This window comes from Copidosoma floridanum, unplaced genomic scaffold (assembly GCF_036245765.1).
Source record: "Copidosoma floridanum isolate Cflo_tuat_1 unplaced genomic scaffold, Cflo_Japanese_pri ptg000022l, whole genome shotgun sequence".
Taxonomy (NCBI): Eukaryota; Metazoa; Arthropoda; class Insecta; order Hymenoptera; family Encyrtidae; genus Copidosoma; species Copidosoma floridanum.
The window spans coordinates 6,881,341-6,902,579 of record NW_028321899.1 but is presented as its reverse complement, the minus strand read 5'-3'; the positions used below and the strand labels follow the sequence as shown (position 1 = coordinate 6,902,579).

The 21,239-nt window shown below is 30.1% G+C and overlaps 1 long non-coding RNA gene across 1 annotated transcript; it reads left to right on the top strand.

Moving 5' to 3' along the window:
• Window positions 1-60: 60 nt before the first annotated feature.
• Window positions 61-13,894, top strand: LOC149374079 (uncharacterized). The gene is made up of 4 exons (XR_016293207.1): window positions 61-797; window positions 1,466-1,598; window positions 1,688-1,853; window positions 12,703-13,894. It is a non-coding gene; the product is annotated as an uncharacterized LOC149374079 (long non-coding RNA).
• The last annotated feature ends 7,345 nt before the right edge of the window (window positions 13,895-21,239 follow it).

Here is a 21,239-nt window from a genome sequence, read left to right as displayed (position 1 = left end):
TATGATTCGTTGAAATCCGAAATATATTTTATCATCTCTATTTCAGTCTGGTAAAGAGTTATACGGAAACTGTGCCGAGATTACATACGTGGTGGAAGTTGCCAGCGGAACGGCACAGCGGAAAGAGAAAAGAGTTATTTCACTACCATTTTAACGAGTTACGTTCATAGAGGTATAAGAATAGAGGGGAAAAGCGCTATACTAGCCCATTAGCGGCAGCGACAGCATAACTAAGTGTAACGGGGCATCTGTCCTTGTTGCCAAAGCCACGTTATTGGCTACTTCTTCGTCCTGAATCCTACAGTTGATTCAATCTCATGTATGACTCGACCAATAACATAACTGCCAGATAAAGACAGATGCCCCGTTACGTAGCGAATTCTGCTGTCGCATTTCACGCCCCCTTTTCTCCTCTATTCTTATACCTCTATGGTTACGTTACATGTAACGCGTTCCGCTCCCGTTAGAAAAAATGTCAATCGTACACATGAAGTATTACAAAACGGAGCATAACGGCGAAGGCCGACTAAATAATGAAATAACTTTATTCTTTCACTATTATTAAGTTCTTCAGATTTCTGAGGATGATTCTCCACTACAAGTATCCACCTGCGCTATCGCCCTCACCGGAAATCTATGTATAGATGTTTGTTTGGGCTGATGTATACATGATGTATACTTGAGATATACTTCGTCATTCGCTGTCGTCGTCTTGTTGTTGTGGACAAAACATGTTTTTTAAATAAATACTGTGATTTATATGAATCACAACTGCCATAAACAAACCATAAGCGAAAGTAAGTGTTAATATATGTTTTGCATGATACTATATAGGAAGCCTTAAAGTGTGAGTGTGTGTCAAACATGTCAATAGAGGACTTTGTTTATATGATTTCTGGCAAAACTAGTGCATAATACTGCAAAAATGTAGTTATATCTTTTATTTAAATAATGTTTGCACGCGTAGTAAGTGTTTTTTTTACTGGTTATTGTCACCTACATAAATCAAGTATTTTATTGTAAAATAAGGTTAGGGGTCATGTTTTGAAAAGCTACCCATGATTTTTTTGCTACAATAAGAACTTTTGCCTTTCCTCAGTAAGTTCTTAACAGGAGAGCAATGTACATTACCATTAGTCATTGTTGGTGCCACTGAGTTTCTTTTATTTATCAAAGTACAGATTATTAGCAATATGCAATTTAGTATGCATATTACTTGATGACATTTATTTTTAATAGAACACTCTACACAGATATATGCTTACATTTGCAAGTCATTGATCAATTATTGATTATTACTTTTTCAATAAAAATATTTTTAAGCAGCTCACACCAGTATACTGCACACACAATCATTTTGAGCCTTTGAAGTCAGATCAAACACCTGTATTGCCTCTGATGATTGTATCCTATCATCGAATCCGATTTTAGTTATTTTTTATTAATAAGTTTTTTGAATTGGTAGTCATGCCGAACAGATTACATGGCAAATGGGATGGTTTTGAAAGAGTCGAAATCAACGGGAGAGCAAAAGCCAAATGTGATAAGTGTTAGAAATGTTTTTTTAACACATCTTCAGCATTTCTCAGCAGACATAAGTATGTGTAAAAATTTTTTATTGAATGTTGCTTAATTTGTCAATCCCAGAACTTATTTTTTTTTCCATGTCTGTTATATTTATAATTAGATGCATTTGTGGAGTAGATGTGTCAAATGAAAAATGTGATTTAACTTCACCTTCCTATACACCAAAACGATCAAGCCTTGTCGAAGAAAACTTGGCTTCGACGAACATCGCGGATGAAAATGTATGTTCACCAAATAAAATTTATCGGCTTCACGATAACAAGACTGTGAGTATAATCTAAGACGTCACTTATACCAATAAAAATATTGAAACAAGTAGCTTAGTTCGTATACAAAAGTATTCAAAGAAAATTTTTTAAAATCATGTATTTTTATAGAATCATTGTAAAGTATTGATATAGTTTCAGTTTATGGCATGTAATAACGAGTTCAATAATTGAACGTAGTTTGCTTGGTAAAATATATTTGCCCTTTACTTTTAAATTGTTCTGTATTACAATTAAGTTGAGACCGATGTTTTCGTTTATGCACTGGTGGTACATACCAAACGTTATACATATTGATAAAAACATCTGTCTTCACACGTATTTTTAAACTTGTTTTATTAATGATTTTAATATTAATTTTCACTAGTTACAGATAGTATCAATGTGTGAATCAAAATTATATTTACTTTCCTTCCCATGTTTCATCACTAAACAATTTTATTACTCAGCAGTGCAGTTTCCTTGAAATGTTTATAACTAAAATAATATTACGTACATTTATTTGGCCCAAAGGAAGAACGAGCTTATAAGAATTATTTATTTCTTGTAACAGAGTGTTTGGTGTGCATATGCAACAGTTAAGGTTAACTGCAGTTGAGTTAAGTTAACTCATGAGTTAAGTTAACTCATGAGCATCTCTAAATTCAAAATATGATGATAAGAATTTGCAATTAATTGGTCTTATTTTGGTTAAAGAAAAAGTTGATATCTTAGACGTAAGCAAGTTTTATTATTTCATAAAAAATAAATTCAAAGTCATCCACCACAAATAAGTATGACTACTGGATACCCTGTTTCATAGTATTCATTGGACTTTTCTGTTACAAATCCACTCTTATAGTGTGCTTCAAGTTTTAAAAGTTTTTGGTGACTGAACTCCTGTGAGATTTATTCTCCTCAAACCATTTAATCTGGTCAGAAACTTAGGCTCACTTTAGCTAACTACTATACTTGACTGGTGATGCTTACTCATCAGCATAACTGCTCCCAAAAAAATTCTCCAAAACATCACACTTAGCCAAATGTAGCTAGCTGCTACAGTTTTTTTTAATTTTTTTAAATTTATTTAAGACACACAATTTTTTTCATACAAATAACAGATATTCTATTGTACGTACACTAAAATGTCTTATTGTACGTACCCTAGAATGTTTTTTATTTGCACGTGTACACTACAATGTGTGTTATTTGTATGAAAAAGTTGTATGTTAAATAAATTGAAAAAAATATTAACAAAAGCAGCCAGTTCAACTTAGCCAGGTGTGATGTTTTGGATAATTTACTCTAATAAACTATGAAAATTATACTAATAAACTTTAAAATCTATTCATCACCATAATTTTTTCACGTATAAATAATAAATGCAGTCTTGAGAGGTCAAGTAAAGTATTATGTTCTTATCTAGTAAGGTATATAATAGATGAATATACTTCATGATCAAATTTACACTTTAATAAAACTTCCAGTGTGTTATAAATGTTCACTGTTTATCAGAATGCCATTGAATTTGTGTGTTAAGTAAATGAAAAATAAAAAAAAAATTTTTTAAAATAGCTACTAACACTTGGGCAGATGTAATAAGTGAATTTTTGACAAAGCAAGTTTGCTGAGCAAACATACAGTTGTCAGTTAAACATGTTTCTAACCAGAATAACTAAGTAACCAGGGTTCTAAGACAACGCTGCTGAAAAAATCAGCTGATCAATCAGTTGATTTCTGATGCTACAACGTCAGCTGATTTTTCAACCGTGCGAAAAAATACGAGTCCCACAAGTGTGAAAAAATTCCCGATGAATAAAAAGATAATTCTCATCATGTTAACTATGCATTTTGGAACATTTTGAGAGCAATGAGACGAATACAAATAGAGGTTTTTTCAAAATAACGATTGAACAAATTTATAGGTTTTTTCCTGCACAAAAAATACCAAGACCCAATGATGCAAAAATTACAAGACTCGAGAAAAAAAAATCTCTTTGCCGTTATGTAAATTATGCATTTTGAAATATTTTAAGTGTAATAAGATTAGTAAAACTTGTATTTTGAAAATTTTGATTGGAAGATTTTCTAGGTTTCTTTTTCGCAAAAATAAAAATAAGTCCGGATGAAAAAACAATGTTTCTTCCACATTACTTACATTATGTGTTTTGGGATGTTTCAAGTACAATGAGATTAGTAAAACTTGAAATTATTCAAAAATTTTTAACTTAAAAATTTCTAGGTTTCTTTTTCGTAAAAAATGCAAGTCCCAATAGAAAAAAAAATTTTTCTATTTCAATTATGGGTGTAATCCGCAATCGCCGCCAGCAGTTACATATGTAAGACGTGACAACGTTGCATGGTTGGGGGCGCTACTGTCGATTTACTGGTAATGTGATCCGCAATCCCGCCAGCAGTAAAGCAGACGACGTTGGTCTACTTGCTCTTTTTCGTTACATTTTCTGATTGTAAACAAAGCATATTGTGCTAGACGTAAACAAACACGCAGACCAAAAAAAATAGTTTCAAGTGCCAAAAAGAAAAATGGAAATAACAGCTTTACTGCTAGCGGGATTGCGCGGGATCACAGCAAAAATGTCACGAAAAAGAGCAAGTAGACCGACGTTATCTGCTTTACTGCTGGCGGGATTGCGGATCACATCACCAGTAAATCAACAGTAGCGCCCCCAACCACGCAACGTTGTCACGTCTTACATATGTAACTGCTGGCGGCGATTGCGGATTACACCCTATGAATTCGAAGACATTTTAAGTATAATGAGTTAAGTGACATTTAATATTTTCTGAAAATTTTTAATGGAAAAATTTCAAAGTTTTTAACTCGCAATAAATACAACTCCGTCAAGTGCGATAAATGTGAAGACCACAAAAAAAGGAATTCGCATTATGTCAAATATTCGTTTCGAGACATCTGAAGAGGAATTAAATAAGTAAAAAATTAAGAAATTTTTCTATTTGTTATTTTGAAAAAAAATCTATTTTTTTTTGGGACTTGTATTTTTTCACGCTTGTGCAACTCGTATTTTTCCGCTCGGTTGAAAAATCAGCTGACGTTTTGGTATCAGAAATCAGCTGATTTATTAGCTGATTGTTTTAAACAGTAAATAAACCACGCAGGAGCCCTTCCTAGTAAGAGACATTTTCAAAAGGCTGCTAAAATAACGCCTTTGAAACGTTTTAAAAAGTTTTATTTGGTATTAGGTCCAAAAAAGCCGGTAAAACTGTACACCTATGGAGTGGATTTTTAAGGTGGCTCCAGCGCCTAGTGCCGTATCAAAATGGGGAGACTAAAAATTAATCATTATTTTCTTTAAAATATGGTATATAATTATCGTAGAGACTGTTGTAAGCCATATTCTACATTTTATCTGTTACTTTAGTGAGTAAATATAAAAAAACAAAAAAGTTTTATGGTGCCCTAATTGATGAACTGTTACGGTACGCTCCTAAGTTCAAGAATGTGGCAACATTGCTCAGCTGTAGTCATACCTAAATATATATGTACTCTGCAGAATGCAGACAGCTGAGAGCTGACTTGCACTCGCAACTGTATACTTAGTCTCCGATTATTTAAAGATTTTGTTCGATAACAAGACACTTTTCTCATGTCATCGAAAACTACGTAATAACACATACAAGATAGTATATTTTTTACACCTTACGGGTTATTTATATAAGTGCAGCAGAAGGTTGTATTTCGCGTAAGCTTGCATTTCCTATCTAACCCGTCTCAAAACTACGATTTTGTAAGCATGATTTCTTACAATTTTCATCGTCAACCTTAATTTTTTTTGTACGAATAGAAAGATGGAAATTCAAAGAATATAATTCAATTTTATTAACCTCGGTTGGGTTATTTATAATATTAACATTGAGGCCACTGGAGCCACCTTAACAGAAAAATCCAATAAACCCCATCATACAAGGTTGCCACATTGAAAAAAAAATTTCGTTCGTTCAAACAAATTTTTTTCTAATCAAATAAATGATTTATTAGTATATGTTCAAATACATGTTTTATTTGAATAAAATAAACATATTTGTTTAGACACAATAAAAGTTTATTTTTGTCGAAAAAACGTATATTAAAGATTAATATGCGTTTATGTGGAAGTAGTAAATATTTATCATGTTTTATTAAATATTTTTTCAATTCAGAGTAAATATTTCTTTGTTTCTAAACTAAATATAATATTCATTTATAAATATTTCGTAATTATGAGGATCTCATCGATTATACAAAATACTACTTTAGTTTGAATACATTTAGTTCACCGCATAACGAAATTATGGAATGGACGAAACGATTTGTTTGTATTCATATAAATGACTAACTTGAATCAAACAAACATTTATTTATCTGCATTATACTTACTTCACTTGCATAACGAAGTTACAGGTTGAACTAAATGATTTATTTGTTTTTACATGAATGATTGTTTTGTGTCAATTAAATACTTTTTTGATTTTATTAAAAGTAAATCATTCATCTTACTAAATAATCATTTAGTTAAAACAAAGAATCAATAATTAAATCAAATAAATAATTATTTGATTCAAATAACTTCAAATAAATGTGTTTACTTGAATTGACGGAATTTTTTTCCAGTGATATATATATATATATATATATATATATATATATATAAAACTGACAATTATATTAATTTTTATCCAATGCGAGAATAAACTGTTTAATAACCCTGTATGGTACATATGTACATAAATATTCAGCAAGGAAACTGTAATTAAGCGATTATATAATATAAGTAACTAAGCGAATTCTAGAATAAATTTTTTGTACAAGGGAAGCGTGCAAACAACAACAAAAAAATGTATACACATAAAATACAGCGAATTAAACCAATAGAGGAAATAGGGATAGAGCGCTTCAAACCACCCTCTTTCCTCTAACCGGAAAATGCTATACAACACAAACAACACAACACAGACATACACATCGAAAAGAAAATCGCCGCCGAGGACGTCGGCGTCGCGGCCTCGGACGTGTTACGTACGATAGCATATAGCTATGCGTGCGTGCGCCTCTGCTGGCTTGGGCCTGAAAGGTAGGGGAATAGAGAAGAGAGGTGATAGGAAAGGTAGAGAGAAGGGACAGGGAGATCAGCTAGAGACGCGAGAGGGTAAGGACGAAGTCCGCGAAACGATAATACATGCACAACTACCCTCAATGATAAGTAATTCTAATAAAGCATAAGTAACAACAAGTCACGCTTCTATTTATTCCCGCACCGAGAATCCCACGTAACAGTGATTTGTTTGAGACAAAAAAATATTGTATTTTGATGCAATTGAATAAATCGTTTATTAGAGTACGTTTTGATTTATTAGAATGAACTGATAAAATTATAATTGTTTTCCAAATAAATTTTTATTACATTGGAATAAATAATTATTATCTGCAAATTTTATGACGTCCGTGTGAATAAATATTTATTAATTTTTAATAAATGTTACTCTACGGTAGACAAAACAAATTACCCGAAATAAATAAATAAATTTTTTGGATGTATTCTTATAAGTGATTTATTTGAACTGAAGAAATATTTTACTCCGTTTCAATTGAATAAATCGTTCAATAGAGTACGATTGTATTTATTACAATCAACTGAATAAATCAATTAAATTATGATATTACTTGCAAATAAATATTTATTAACTTGGAATAAATATTTATTATCCGCAAATTTTAAGATCACCGTGTGAATAAATATTTATTCACTTATAATAAATGTTTCTTTACGACTGACCAAACAAATTACCCGAAACAAATAAATCATTTTTTTGTTTGTATTCTTATATGTGATTTATTTGAGCCAAAAAAATATTTTATTTTGATGCAATTGAATAAATCGTTTATTAGAGTACGCTTTTATTTATTAGAATGAACTGATTAAATTATTATTGTTTTCCAAATAAATTTTTATTACATTGGAATAAATATTTATCTGCAAATCTTACGACGTCTGTGTGACTAAATATTTGTTAATTTTTAATGAATGTTTCTCTACGATAGACAAAACAAATTACCCGTAATAAATAAATTAACTTTTTGGATGTATTCTTATAAGTGATTTATTTGTTGTGAATAATTCATATATTTCTTTATGTAATTAAATATTTTCTAAAGTTCAAATAAACATTTTTTCGAATAAAATATATCGTTCATGTAATAAGTCCTTTGTTTCATTCTAATAAACTTTTTTTTAAATGGAGAATCGGATTGTTCAATTCAAATAAACATCATTCAAATAAATGCATTTATTTGAAATTACTAAATTTTTTTTTTGCAGTAGTCATACTTAGTGGTGGATAACTTTAAATCTATTTTTTACCAAACTATAACACTTGCTTCCTTACAAGTTTTCACCTACCTGTGTATTCAAAGTATGTGACCAATTAAATGCAGATTCTTATCATCATAACTCTGCATTCATAGATGCTTGGTTACATTAGCGGACACCCTGTTACCACGATCAAATAATTATGCGCAACGGGCTTATTCATTGTAGGTACTAGATCATTTATGGCTGCTATAAGACAAGGCAATACGATATTTGTAAAATCTCGTTATTGTCATCGATAAAATGTCTTAAATCGAGTCTTGTCTTGTTCTTGTTTTTTTCTTGTGCATATGATCTTGATATTGTCTTGTCTTTTTTTACAATCTTGTTCAAGAAATATTGATCTTGCCTTAAAATATCCATAGTATTAATATTGTTTAAATTTAAATAATCATAGATGAAAAAAAGTATGCTTTGATAAGGTAAACAGATGGTGTTGATTGAATAAATAAATAAATAAAATATTTCTGAAATAAATTTAAACATAAATTTATTTTTATAAAAATTTTTAATGTCATTTGGAAAGCGTATCGTAGGTTCTTATGATTTTTGTAACATCTTATGTCTGTAATATCTCATATCACAATGATCTTTGTTTTGTATTAAATTTTTAGATGATTTGAATAATTATGAGATTAAATTAAGTATAAAAACCCCTCAACTATCTAAATTTTTTAAGTAATGACAAAAAAATTTTTTATTTAGATGAAATATTATTTCTCCTACGTTTGGCGTTTTTGATGGTCAGGTAGGCCCTTGTTAGAAAAATAAATGTTCACCACAACAATGTTAAACTTTCCTACTCTAGGGCGCAAAGTGATTTTCTGCCCTCTGGGTACAAATTAATCACGATTTCTTCAGCATAGTAATTATTTTTTTGTGATGTAAAAACAGTAAAATAAATAATATAAATTTCAATAATTTTTTTTTATAACTGTGTAGCATATCAAATGGGTGCTTTCCATATTATTCTTTTTGTGAAAATGGTAATTTTCGTATCTGATGGTGCATCTCACGAACACAAGGTGCTTGCTCTGATTTGATGTGCACTCGGTACGAGCTCTATTTTCATACTGAGGGCACACTAAACGTCCAAATGTAAGAAATCCCTCGTAAGTAGAAAAGTTAAATTTTTCCCATTTGTTTCACACAAAAAGTGTGGAAAATTTTTTTGGTGTTTAATAATAGATGTATTATACAATGGAAATTTTTTTTTTAATCACAACTATTTTAACACTAGTCAGTCAAGCGTTCATACTCATAGAAGAATGTATGAACCTAAAAAATAACTAATGGAGACTATTTTTTACTATTTAAACTTTAGTGAATTACAATTTATATATTTTTAATATAATGTAATCAGCCAGTTAGAGAACTAGATTTACTAACATATGCAAGTGAAGAACACGAGTTTTAGTTATTCAAAGCTATATAACAATTGAATAAAATCAAATCGTTTGAACTGTCTAATGAATTAGAAAAAAAAATTCTTAAGTTTTAATGGAAAGGTTTATTTATAATTATTTAAGAATATAAACAATTTTTTTTTTCGTGAACGATCACATTTTTTGTCTTGTAGTATTCTTTTACTTATTATGACTTCAACATTTATATCAATTTTCGTCACTTATATTACGAAAAAGCTAAACAATAATGTGATCGACTGGCACTTTTTCCCGTCAACTTCAACCACTTGTGCGCATTGATTGCAACTTTTTTTTTACTTGAAATACAAAAAGAAAATTACATGTATGAGTATGTATTATACTTTAAGTCTCACATGCTTCAATTAAACCTCACTTTTCACTATCAAAGAGAAAACTATGTACGCCACTGGAGCGTAAGCCTGTGCTATTAGTCATTTGCAATGGTATTTTGCAAACTTTTGATCTTAGAGAAAGCTTTTTTTTCCGTTGCCGGAGATACTAATTCAAAAACAAGATATAATTAAGATCTTGAGTAATTCGTCTTGACAATATGAGTTTCTTGAGTAGCATTTCTTGTTATTGTCTTGTGTGCTATTTATGCATGTTTTTCTTGTTCTTGTCTTAATATTCGCGACAAGACAAGACAAGATCACGAATTTTTTGAGTCTTGCAGCAGCCCTCTGTACATCGTGTGGGCTCCAAAATATACTAATTATTACCCATGCTCATTTTTTCTTTATAATGACAACAATTCTTCTGTTGTATGCACTTACAGAGTCATGATATTTTAAGCCATTAGCGAAAACTTTTACCATTGTATTCTTGGGTTATTGTTTTATTACAGCGTCTTTCTGAAATTTAAATATTCGTAGTATTATATTAATAATAGCCTTTAATTGGCAGCTGTATTATGGGCTGGCCAGGGGCGAATAGATGGTGACAAGAAGCCCGGTGAACTTGCAAAATAACAATTTTCAGAACCAGCTACTATAAATAACTATCATTTAGAATATTTATTGGGTCTGTAAACTAAATCAAACATCAAAATATTATAAATAATAAAAATATAAACAATATTAAACAGGAAAAAATATTGATTTTCTGTTGAAAACGTTTCCATCTTAATACGGTGCCAGAGACCTACAAATTTTACATAAATACTTTGATAGTAATTAATAATGGTCACATATTATTTCTATGAAACATACAAGTTTTTTAATAACTTTTTACGATTGATAACAATATGCCCTAATATTATACCATTTAAAGAGTATTATGCATTAATTTTGGATCATGCTAGATCAAGTCAAAAACGATTTCATATTACAGAAAATCAATGTTTTGTCTGTGTATTTTGCTAATATCTGTTACAATTATTTATTTTTTTTAGGTACTGTAAAAGTATCCATACAATTTTGGGGCTTTGAGATCATGGTAGCCCCAGGCAGAAAATTTTTTTACTTAAGCTTGATACTTGTATCTGGTTTGATTTTGTTTATAGCTTTGTTAGTCGTGATATTTTAGTGTTGAATTAAGTTTACGTATATACTTAAGGAGGCTTGGGCATTTGGTGCCGTACGAAGCGAAGGGCATTTGAAGGTTTTATACATTACGAAAAATATTTTTTGTTTATTGTCATGATTATTGAATATCTAAATCACGTTCAAATTCAAGAGTCTTATTGGCCTAAGTAGTTATCAAATACCGATAAAAAGAATAATCAAAATTTATTATTTCACCTGCGCATGCGAAGCAGACAATGATTTACTTTTCTCCTAATTTTCATAAAATTTAAGTGGTTAACACATAATTTTTACAATTCTCATAGATTTGTAATAAAAAAGGTACAAATACAATTTTTAATTGTAAAGGTTTGTCATTTACTTCTGGAGTTATTGTCGTTAAGGACTTACATCCCATAAGACTGCGTGTTAAATTGGTGAGTTTTTAGTGGCGATTTTCTGAAAAGTAAAGTAATTGAGCCTAGTATTTTTTACCGCAAATGAATAAGGCACACTTTCTTTACGTAATTTCGAAATTTCAAAGATTTTTATCATTCCTGTAAAAATCGCCCAAGCCACCTTCTTTGTATATATTTTAAATGATGTTTTTCATTGGCTGCGGGCCCTACAAATTAATTTTATTTCATGCCACGGGCCTGCTTGTTACTACGTAATCACCCTTGGCCAGCTGGTTAATCTAGGGATTAGGTAAGCTCATACATTAATGGGGTCTCTGACAACGATTTTGCCTCCCCTTGCAAACATTTATTGGTTCGATAAAAATGTCATTTTTGTTGAAGAAATATATTTCCATTACCTATCAATTTGCATTTATAAAGTTAAAAGAAGTGACTCATATAAAGAGCACATGATATTACAAAAAGGAATTAAGCCTTATCAATCAATGGCAATAGATTAGCAAGTGTGCTGTAGAGATAAAAGCGTCATGTGTTACACTAACGTGTTTGTATTACAACATTTTATTAAACCTATTATTTAATAAATTTTAATTGTTTCTGACTGAGGTGTAAGTTGTAGTGTCACTCTTGCACAATTGAAGTGGTACAGCAACTTTTATTACTGTTGGTGTTTCGAATCAGCAAATGTTTCTTTGCATACTTTTAAAAATTTTCTGATTTTCAATGTGGTTACGCTTAGATGTAAACACTACTTCATAATGTCTTACACAAAAAATGCATATTCAAGTAAATAAAAGAGTACTAGCTCCATGAATTAGCAGTAACAATTCATTTTGGGTAAGATGACTCGCGTATATTGGCTGCTCAACAAGACAAATAAATTACTTACAATTTACACAAAAAAAATTAAATAATATATCAAACATAACGAACGGATTAATTGGAAAAATAACCTTTTTTACGAATTAATTGTTTTGTATATTAATGTAAAAAGAATAATTACTCAATGTCTATGAAAAAGTAAATACTGCACTCTACTATTTATATAGTAGAAATTTTATAAAATAATTCCTTTGGTCTAAAGCTTCTGTTTATAAAAAGGTAATTCTAGATTTCAGTCATTTTTTACTTTTTAGGACGCTCCGAAAAATCCGAAAGAGATACTGGAAGTTCGACCGAAACACCACTTAAAACTAGACTCAGGTATACTCGTTTTGTTTGCAAGGCTGAACTTGGATTTGGCTCTCATTCAAACCTCAGCTGTAACTCAATTTCTTGCAGCAGTAGATGCAACTTACAAGCTACCATCTGCAGATTAGTTTAAATCATCTGTATTGCAAAATACTTACAATAATTGCATGGGTGCTCAATATAAGTTACACACCGCTTATGCTATGGGTGCACTTACAACACAAGTGCATGATAAACTGTATGCTGTTGCTTTTGTCATAAAAAATGATGTGTATTTTTACGTTAACTCTGTAATATTACAATACAGGTCTAGTGTTAAAGCCGAAATGGAAAGATTTTTTAAGGATTCAATCAAAAAAATTTTTGTCAAATATAAAGCGACAATAAAATACTTAATTCTTCAGAGTAACATGTGGTTGGCGATGTTATTTCAGTGGATATTGTTTGCCAGGAAAACGAGAAGACAATAATAAAAACACTAACGATTTATTTGTACAACTCCTACAAGACAACTATCGATAATTTAAAACATAAATTAAATGCAAGCTACGAAGACTACGACAAGTATATCGAGTTAATTAATTCATTACAAACGAACATGAGTGCTAAACAACGTTAAAGTGAAGCTGTAAATGAATTAATGATTCTCTTCCAAGATTCAATTACGTCGGAAAGCATACACTTGTTAATTGAAAAAGAAATGAAAAATTTTTTACAACCAGTAAGTTTTGTGGCGAACTTTATGGATCACAGATATAAAGGAATTGAATATTTGTTTTTAGACGAGTATGGCAGCCCAACGTTCTCTCTTTTGTACGATTTGATTCCGGAAGACTGTATAAAACCTATGAGACTGTATAAGACGACAAGAAACCTTTTAACGAGCCAAAATACACCAATGCTGCCACTTGCTATTCTATATGAAAATTTTGGAAGCTCGTCCAAAGTAAAACATTACCAGACTGCAATTTTGAACGTTTTGGTACTTTCGCTCTAGAATTACTTGATCTGTCAAGCTGTCTACGAGTGCTGGACATGGAATCGCTCTTAACTATTTTTACAGTGCAAGAGAAAGAAAACGATCAACTAACAACCATATTAGGTTGCAGCGTCTTAAATTAATAAGATTTTTGAAATTAGCACTGATTCTTAATGTTTATACGATTTCAAGTACTTGTTTTACTTGATATATTTGAATATATATAAGGATTATTAAAAATAAAAATTGCATAAAGTAAAAAGCCATTTAATCTAATTAATATGAAACTCAAAGTACAATTAGTATTTTATTCGACTCAATAGCTGCATAGTCACTGGTTCATTTCCAACACAATTTATCTAAAAAAGTTAGGATAAGTACTACTATTCGTAAGTGAATCTCTTCAGTTAACTTGTGAATAACTAAGTATTCACAATAGTTATTTGGTCTCAATACATTGCTTGTATTCATTGATTACTTCTATACTTTTGAAACTTTGTGTACAAATACTTAGATGGTTACCTAAGTTATTAATTAATGACATTTACGTCGACAAGCTATTGTGATACTCATTTGCTCTAGTACAAATTTTTGAGAATACAAAGGTTTTAAATATAGATTGTTAATAGCGCTAATTTGAAATAGTATTAAAGATAGTATATTATACATAATAAGCAAGAGAATTTAAAGCTGTTGTAGAAACTTTTGTTTTAAAAATTATTTTAAATGGGTGTAGGGTACAATTTGTATTATGAAACTTACTAGTTTGCTAAACATTATTTTTTTAGTATTTTCAATCTTTATTAAACTCCAAAAAGTATTTTGATTCTTGCAAAGTACGTAACATGAATACAGAGTTTATTAAAATTATTAACAATCATTTGTATTTCTTATTAGTATAATGGATTTAAAAAATATAAAAAAATTACAAGAATTTGCTCATTTATTTGTAATGGCATACATACTTTATGATTTCAAGTTTAATAAGTATTGAAAACCATTTGTCCATACTTTTTAGTATTTTAGTATATTTAAGTATAGTAAGAAGTTTTATTATTTTTCAACTGTAAAAAAAAAAACATTATGTGTCTCACTGTTTACGTATGTATTTAAGTTTATCGAACAAAACTAATGTCATGCGTATTAGAATAAGTATAGATTGTTAAACAATCAGATTTAAACAGTACATAATATTGTTTATAATACCAATTATGGAATTAAGAGCAATTGGTATATTCCAGCATAATCAGAATAATTACAGTCACAACATTGTTTTTTGTGAAGATTTTGAATGAATTACAAATTCGCTATCGTTATGTGATCAAACAATTTTTTATTCCTTTTATTCTGCTTCAAGTACACCATTGTTTTTTTAAATATTTGCGTAACATCTATGTGATAAAAGTAAAATCAATGTAAGACTTTTTCATGTCCATTAAATAAATATTTTTAATTTTTAACAATCCTTGTAATGACCAATTTTCCACTATCCGGTTCAGCATAGATGTAAGCATTCGGTTATATAATGACCAATACTGTAACACATTGCAGCTAACACAAGCAGTATTGCAAAGAGGTATAAAAATAACTATATGATTGTGGTTTTAATTTGATTATTGAGTAAACAAGACTGTTATAGTTTTTTGTACTTTTTTTTCTCATAATTTTGATGCTTTTTTAAATACTGCTGCCTATATTTATCGAAGTGAACAACTGAGTTACTAAGTGACAATGCTTGTTATTTATTTTTCTACACTTATTTCCTCCTTTGATTCATACAAAACTCGGAAAATGCACATGTATTGTACCAAAACAATGTGTACTAAAATATGCTCAAAAAAACTTTTTTTATTTTTCTACCTCAGTTTTAGTCATCCTGATACCTTATTTTGTTTTTTTGTTACAAACGACATACTCAACTTGTTATTAAAAGTTAGTTATAACTTACTGTTCGTTGACAGGTTCCAAAGATCTAGAGCATGGGTTTCCTTTAGGTCCACTTTAGGTTTCCTTATCAGTACACTAGCAAAAAATTGTATTTCTAATTTATTTAATCTTAAAATTAATCACACACCTTTTATATCTTTAATTCAATCTATTTTGCAACAGTTTCATATTTAACATACTAATTATTTTACATAATCTCATTTAAGATAAAATGGATGTGTCAAATCTCACCATATTTCACTCAGAGAGGGGGAGGTCCAGCATTACGAATAAAAACACCTCACGTGTTTAATGGACGTCCTTAAATTTTATTTTTTACTAAGAAAAGGTGCAGCTCCCTACAGCAACAAAAAAATGAAAAGATTACTTTCACTGAAAGTCTGATAACCAGTGCATATCCGCTTAATGGTAACAGTGGTCGTAAGTTTACGGTAAAAAAATCTGTCTTTAATCTTTCTTTACTCCGTTTTTGGCTACCTTCTTTTTTATATATTGAAAAAACCATGAAATCAGTGGTCAGTGGGTGCTTGGGTACCCAAGTATGAAGTTATACTTCTACGAAAGTATACGGCAAACAATATAGTTATAAGTATAAAAATACCTTATATGAAACTTTTCCTACCGCCTACGCTGATTACATTTCTAACGTAACGCTCACATCTGTCACATGCGCTTACAACTTATTAGTAGTCCATATTTAATACCAAAAATGTAGTTGTATCTAAAAAAACTTAATTAAATTCATTCTGCAGTACCGCTTTCTTTAGTAAGGTACTGTTATATGCCAGTGAATGTCCCTTCACGATGTTTATCACACAGAGATTTCTTAGATAGGCATTATTCAAATAAAACATAGTTTCAAAATAGTTAAAAAATACATTAAAAAAAATGCAGATATTATAACTGTACCCTTTTTTATATGTTTAATTGTAAAAAATCGCAATTTAACATGTAACCTTTTGGAAAATCATTTATATGATCTCAAAAAATATCACAATTTTGTTGGTATACGAAATATTATTTTCACATGAACGTATCAAATTTTCAAACAGATCCACAAGTTGATTTTTAAATAAATTTATAAAAAGAGGATCAAGTATGCATCAAAGCATTTATGCGACTATATCCGCATAAGAACAACAATTTTCAACTTTGCTGCACACATTCGCGCTCCTCTTTACCTCTGAACTTTTTCCCCGGTTACAGTGATGCACGTCCTTGAACCCAAAAAATCACCTCAATTACCAATGGAAAAATTATGAAAGAACAAAACGCAAAAAAATCAATGTACGTGTTTCTATGATCCAAGAAAAATGTTTGAAAATTTTTAAATGATGAAAAATTGTACTAATAATTATTTATTTATTTATTTTGAAAATCATAAATAAAAAATTATTTATTAATACATAGGGAAGCTGCTCTGCAAAAATATACTAATATTTAAGTTTTCGAAAAAAACATTAAACAAAATAAATTAGTTCATTATATAAATTATTTATTTATTATTGTAATTTATTATCAAACCAAATTCATAAATTTACTGTAAATAAAATGGTACAATGAAAATAAGTTTCAAACCACAGTATAAGTACAAAAAACCGAGTTCCTCATATCGGGAGCGCTCGTAGCAGAGTGGGTAAGATGCTTGGCTGGCATTCAGAAAGGCAGAGGTTCAAATTTCTTTGGAAACCGGTTTTTTTCTTTCTTTCAAAGAAATTGAAAGAAATTTTATTTTAAGAAAATTAAAAATGTGTATGGCGCTGTGAGCAGTGTGGTGCGGCAGCGTTGTGTGATGCAAAGCAAACCGGAAGTACGTCATGGAGGAGAGGCAAAGGGGGAAAAATCAGGCAAAATTCACTTCCGTCACACTTTTTCTCAAGGTTACCAATCTGAAATCGTTGGTTTACCCCCTCGCATAACGCGCCTATAGAAGTATAACTTACAAAAGAATTTGGGAAAGATTTGTGCTCATTTATCTGCAACTGCTTTAACTTTCAAGTAAAAAAAATGTATGTCAATACAATTATACTTTCGTAAAGGATTTTTTTGTAGTCAACGCACATAAAATTCATGATTATTATTTTGTTATTTATGACAAAAGGTCCGGTTTTACAGAAATTAATAATTAATTTAATAAATGCTAAAAGCAATCAATAATGCATCTTACTTTATAACGACGCCTCCGACGAAGAAACGTACAGAACGGTAACGCACCATTTACGTTAGCATTGTAACGTGCGACATCAAGTACGTTTCTTCGTCGAAGGCATCGATAAAAGGTACTTATATTACACATAGTTCGTTGTGTGTTACCCACTAAGTAAAATACAAAATAAGAGTGATTTCATGTAATTCAAAGTATAGGACATTCAGAATACTTAATTGCCTCAAAACAATAGAAAAAAATGAAATATTTTACCTCTTCCTCTACTTGTCTTCGATATGAATATATTTTATTTATTACATTATGTATTTCATTTAAGCTTAAGGTAGCTCCCTTACGAAAATATACGGAATAAAATATGTTTCATTCAATAAATTTTGATCCACTGAATGCAACGGTGTCCTTGTTTATACCCCAAGTGGAGCAAAGTCTCGAGATATTTCAGCTCAAAATTGTACCTTCGATACGAGTTTATATGGCAGAGCAACAAAATATCAGCTTTACAGACATTTCCCAACTCACAACAAAAAACCTGAGCAGATAAATTATGATGTACTTGTAGAAAAATCTCTGTTCTTCTCAATCCTGTCATGTAAAATGCTGGTAATGGGGCATTTTCCAATGACATTTGCCAAGAATGACGTAAAAATTAGCTTCATGGTTATAAATGACAGACGGTAGCAAAATATCAACACTGATGTACATATATACGTTTACATACACAGGTGAAACTCTCCTTCTTGACTAGAACAATAGACAAGGGAGGTACCTTAAAGCAGCAGTTATAGCAAATTGAAAGCGTTGTAAAAGATAAATCTTCTTTGAGTTAGGACTTGACTTATAATTACAAATCTTTTTATAAGTTTTGTTGTATTAAATATTTCTGTGAAAAAAAATTTTTTTCTTTCAAATTAAACGAAAATTAAAGTATAACAAGCAATTTTCAGGTATACAATAGTAATATACATTTTATTCATAGAAAATTTTGTTCATTGATTTAAATATACATCAATATTTGTTGAAATTTCGATATTAAGTAATTATAAATTAACATTAAGCAATTACGCACGAGTTTGACAATTTACGGATTGCCTTACAAGTTGTACTTGTTAATAAAATATTTAACGATACTATCGTGCTTATATGCTTTTCTATAACTTCTTTCCCCGTTAATATAAGTGGATCTCCACCATCACCGCTGGTGCACGTCATGTTATCCCCTCCATTTTTACTCTAACTCCTGATAATTGTTCGTGTGTTCTATAGCCAGTAAACTTTGATGCGATAAAGAAATTAATTTTTCTTTTTTCATACAGGCGCAGTGTAAAAAAAAAAAACATAATCCGCAATGATCTGATCTCAGTAAAAAGTTCAGAGACAAAATGAATAAGCTGTAATACAGCTATCATAACAATAACAAAATTACTAATAATTATAGGTTCATACACACATGAATTTTTGCAAATTAAAAAAAAAGTTTAATGTTTTCGTGGTACACCAGCCAGTCTTTTATATAAAATAAAATGTAATAAATAATAATACAATATATAATTACAGTTATATAATAACCCATTTTCAACTTAAGAGTATCGAAACATCTCTTAATTAATAAGTATGAAAAGTTAATGAGTGTTGAATGAATGAACTCGTAGTGTGATGTACTATGAGGAAATGGTTTAGTTAGGGTGACACCCTTTTTCCGCTGTTTACATGTTACAATTATATCTATAGCTATTACATATATAGATATAATTTTAAAATGTAAATTGCGGAAAAAGGGTGTCACCCTCACTGAAACCCGTGTTCAAAATTTCTTCCTCATAGTGCATAGCATTACGAGTAAAATGAGACCTATCTCAAAGGTGTGCCTCAAAAAATTTTTTTTATTAAAATGGGAGATAAAAACGGGATATTTTTTGTGGATTTCTTCTTATAAAGCAGCTTAAACATTTTTAGAATTAATAGAATCTTTTTTAAAATGACGCAGTGAATAGTAAATATCCACTACTTTCGCTGATTTCACGGATAGCAAACGGTTTCTATGTGCATTGTGTACAAATGTCCAATGCGAAAAGAAACCTTCTAATTCAGCAGTAGACGCAGGAATGATAAATAATTTTAGAGCCGTTTCTTGATAGTAAAGGATAAAAATAATCGACTAAACTCCAAAAATCCAATGGATCATTACACTTGTCAAATAATCTTTGAATGCTTCCCTGTCGATCATTTAAAAACTGGTCTAACTCTAGTAACGTTGCGTGATTACAGTTTTCATAAAAAAAGTCAAAAGCCATTATTTGTTGCTCATCATTTAATAAATTATCTTGATATTTCGGATGCAACATGTTAGCAGCGTAACCTACTGGTCAAATAGCTTTTTTTATTCCAGCATCAATTAATTTTTGATCAAATTGATCAGAAAATTTAAGAGACAGACACATTTCGACTGCGTCTGCTATATTACAGTCTGGATTCTGACACGCATTAATTAGTTGGCAAACAGGATTAAGTCTATCAATATTTGTAACTAATTCTAACTCAAAACTGTTATCAAATATAGTTTCAACAATATTGTTGTCAATATTAACATCCTCAATCATGGATATATGTTGCAGCAATTTTAAGTTTTTTTTAACTGTTTGACAAGTGTCTCTAAAGGCTCTCGAAAAACAGATACCACCAACCGAACTTAGTCGTTAAAATTAGAGTCAACAAGAGTTTTTAAAAATAAGTTACCACTATGACTACTACACGTACTCTGCCATAGTTTACTTGTATCAAAGGACTCAGCAAAACGTCCACCACAAACGATTTTACTATCATTATCAGTAATAATGGCATAAACATTCGTATTATAATTTTCCTTGGCAAAAACGATTGCATCATTTATAGCTTTGGCTCAAGACTCCCCATCCTCGGTTTGCAATGTGTAGTCCATAAAAGTTAAAAAGGTGTTACTTATATATTCATTTTTGAGGGAGAACACGAGATACTTCCTATTATTATGCTTATTTTTCCAGCCATCTACCAATAAAACACTATAAGTGTTGTCTAGTAATTTTTTTCTTTCATCTATTATTGTATTATGGACACGATTTATAAAAGAAGATCCAAGTGTTCGTCGGCAAGGTAGTTTATAAACGCTATCAAACGTCTGCAGAGCATCGATGAAATTTTTGAAATGTTCGTTTTCAACTGCCCTAAAGGATATATTACAAGCAACAAATGCTTTTGTCAACAAATTATCTAGGTGTACCTTAGTAATTTTGTTGGAGTCCGTTGGTACGTTGTTAGTATCCATCTGTAAATAAATCAAAATTTATTAAGAGATGAATTAAGCTAATAGATACTAAAAAAAGTTTTTTAACATTTTTTACATAAATTAGTTAAAA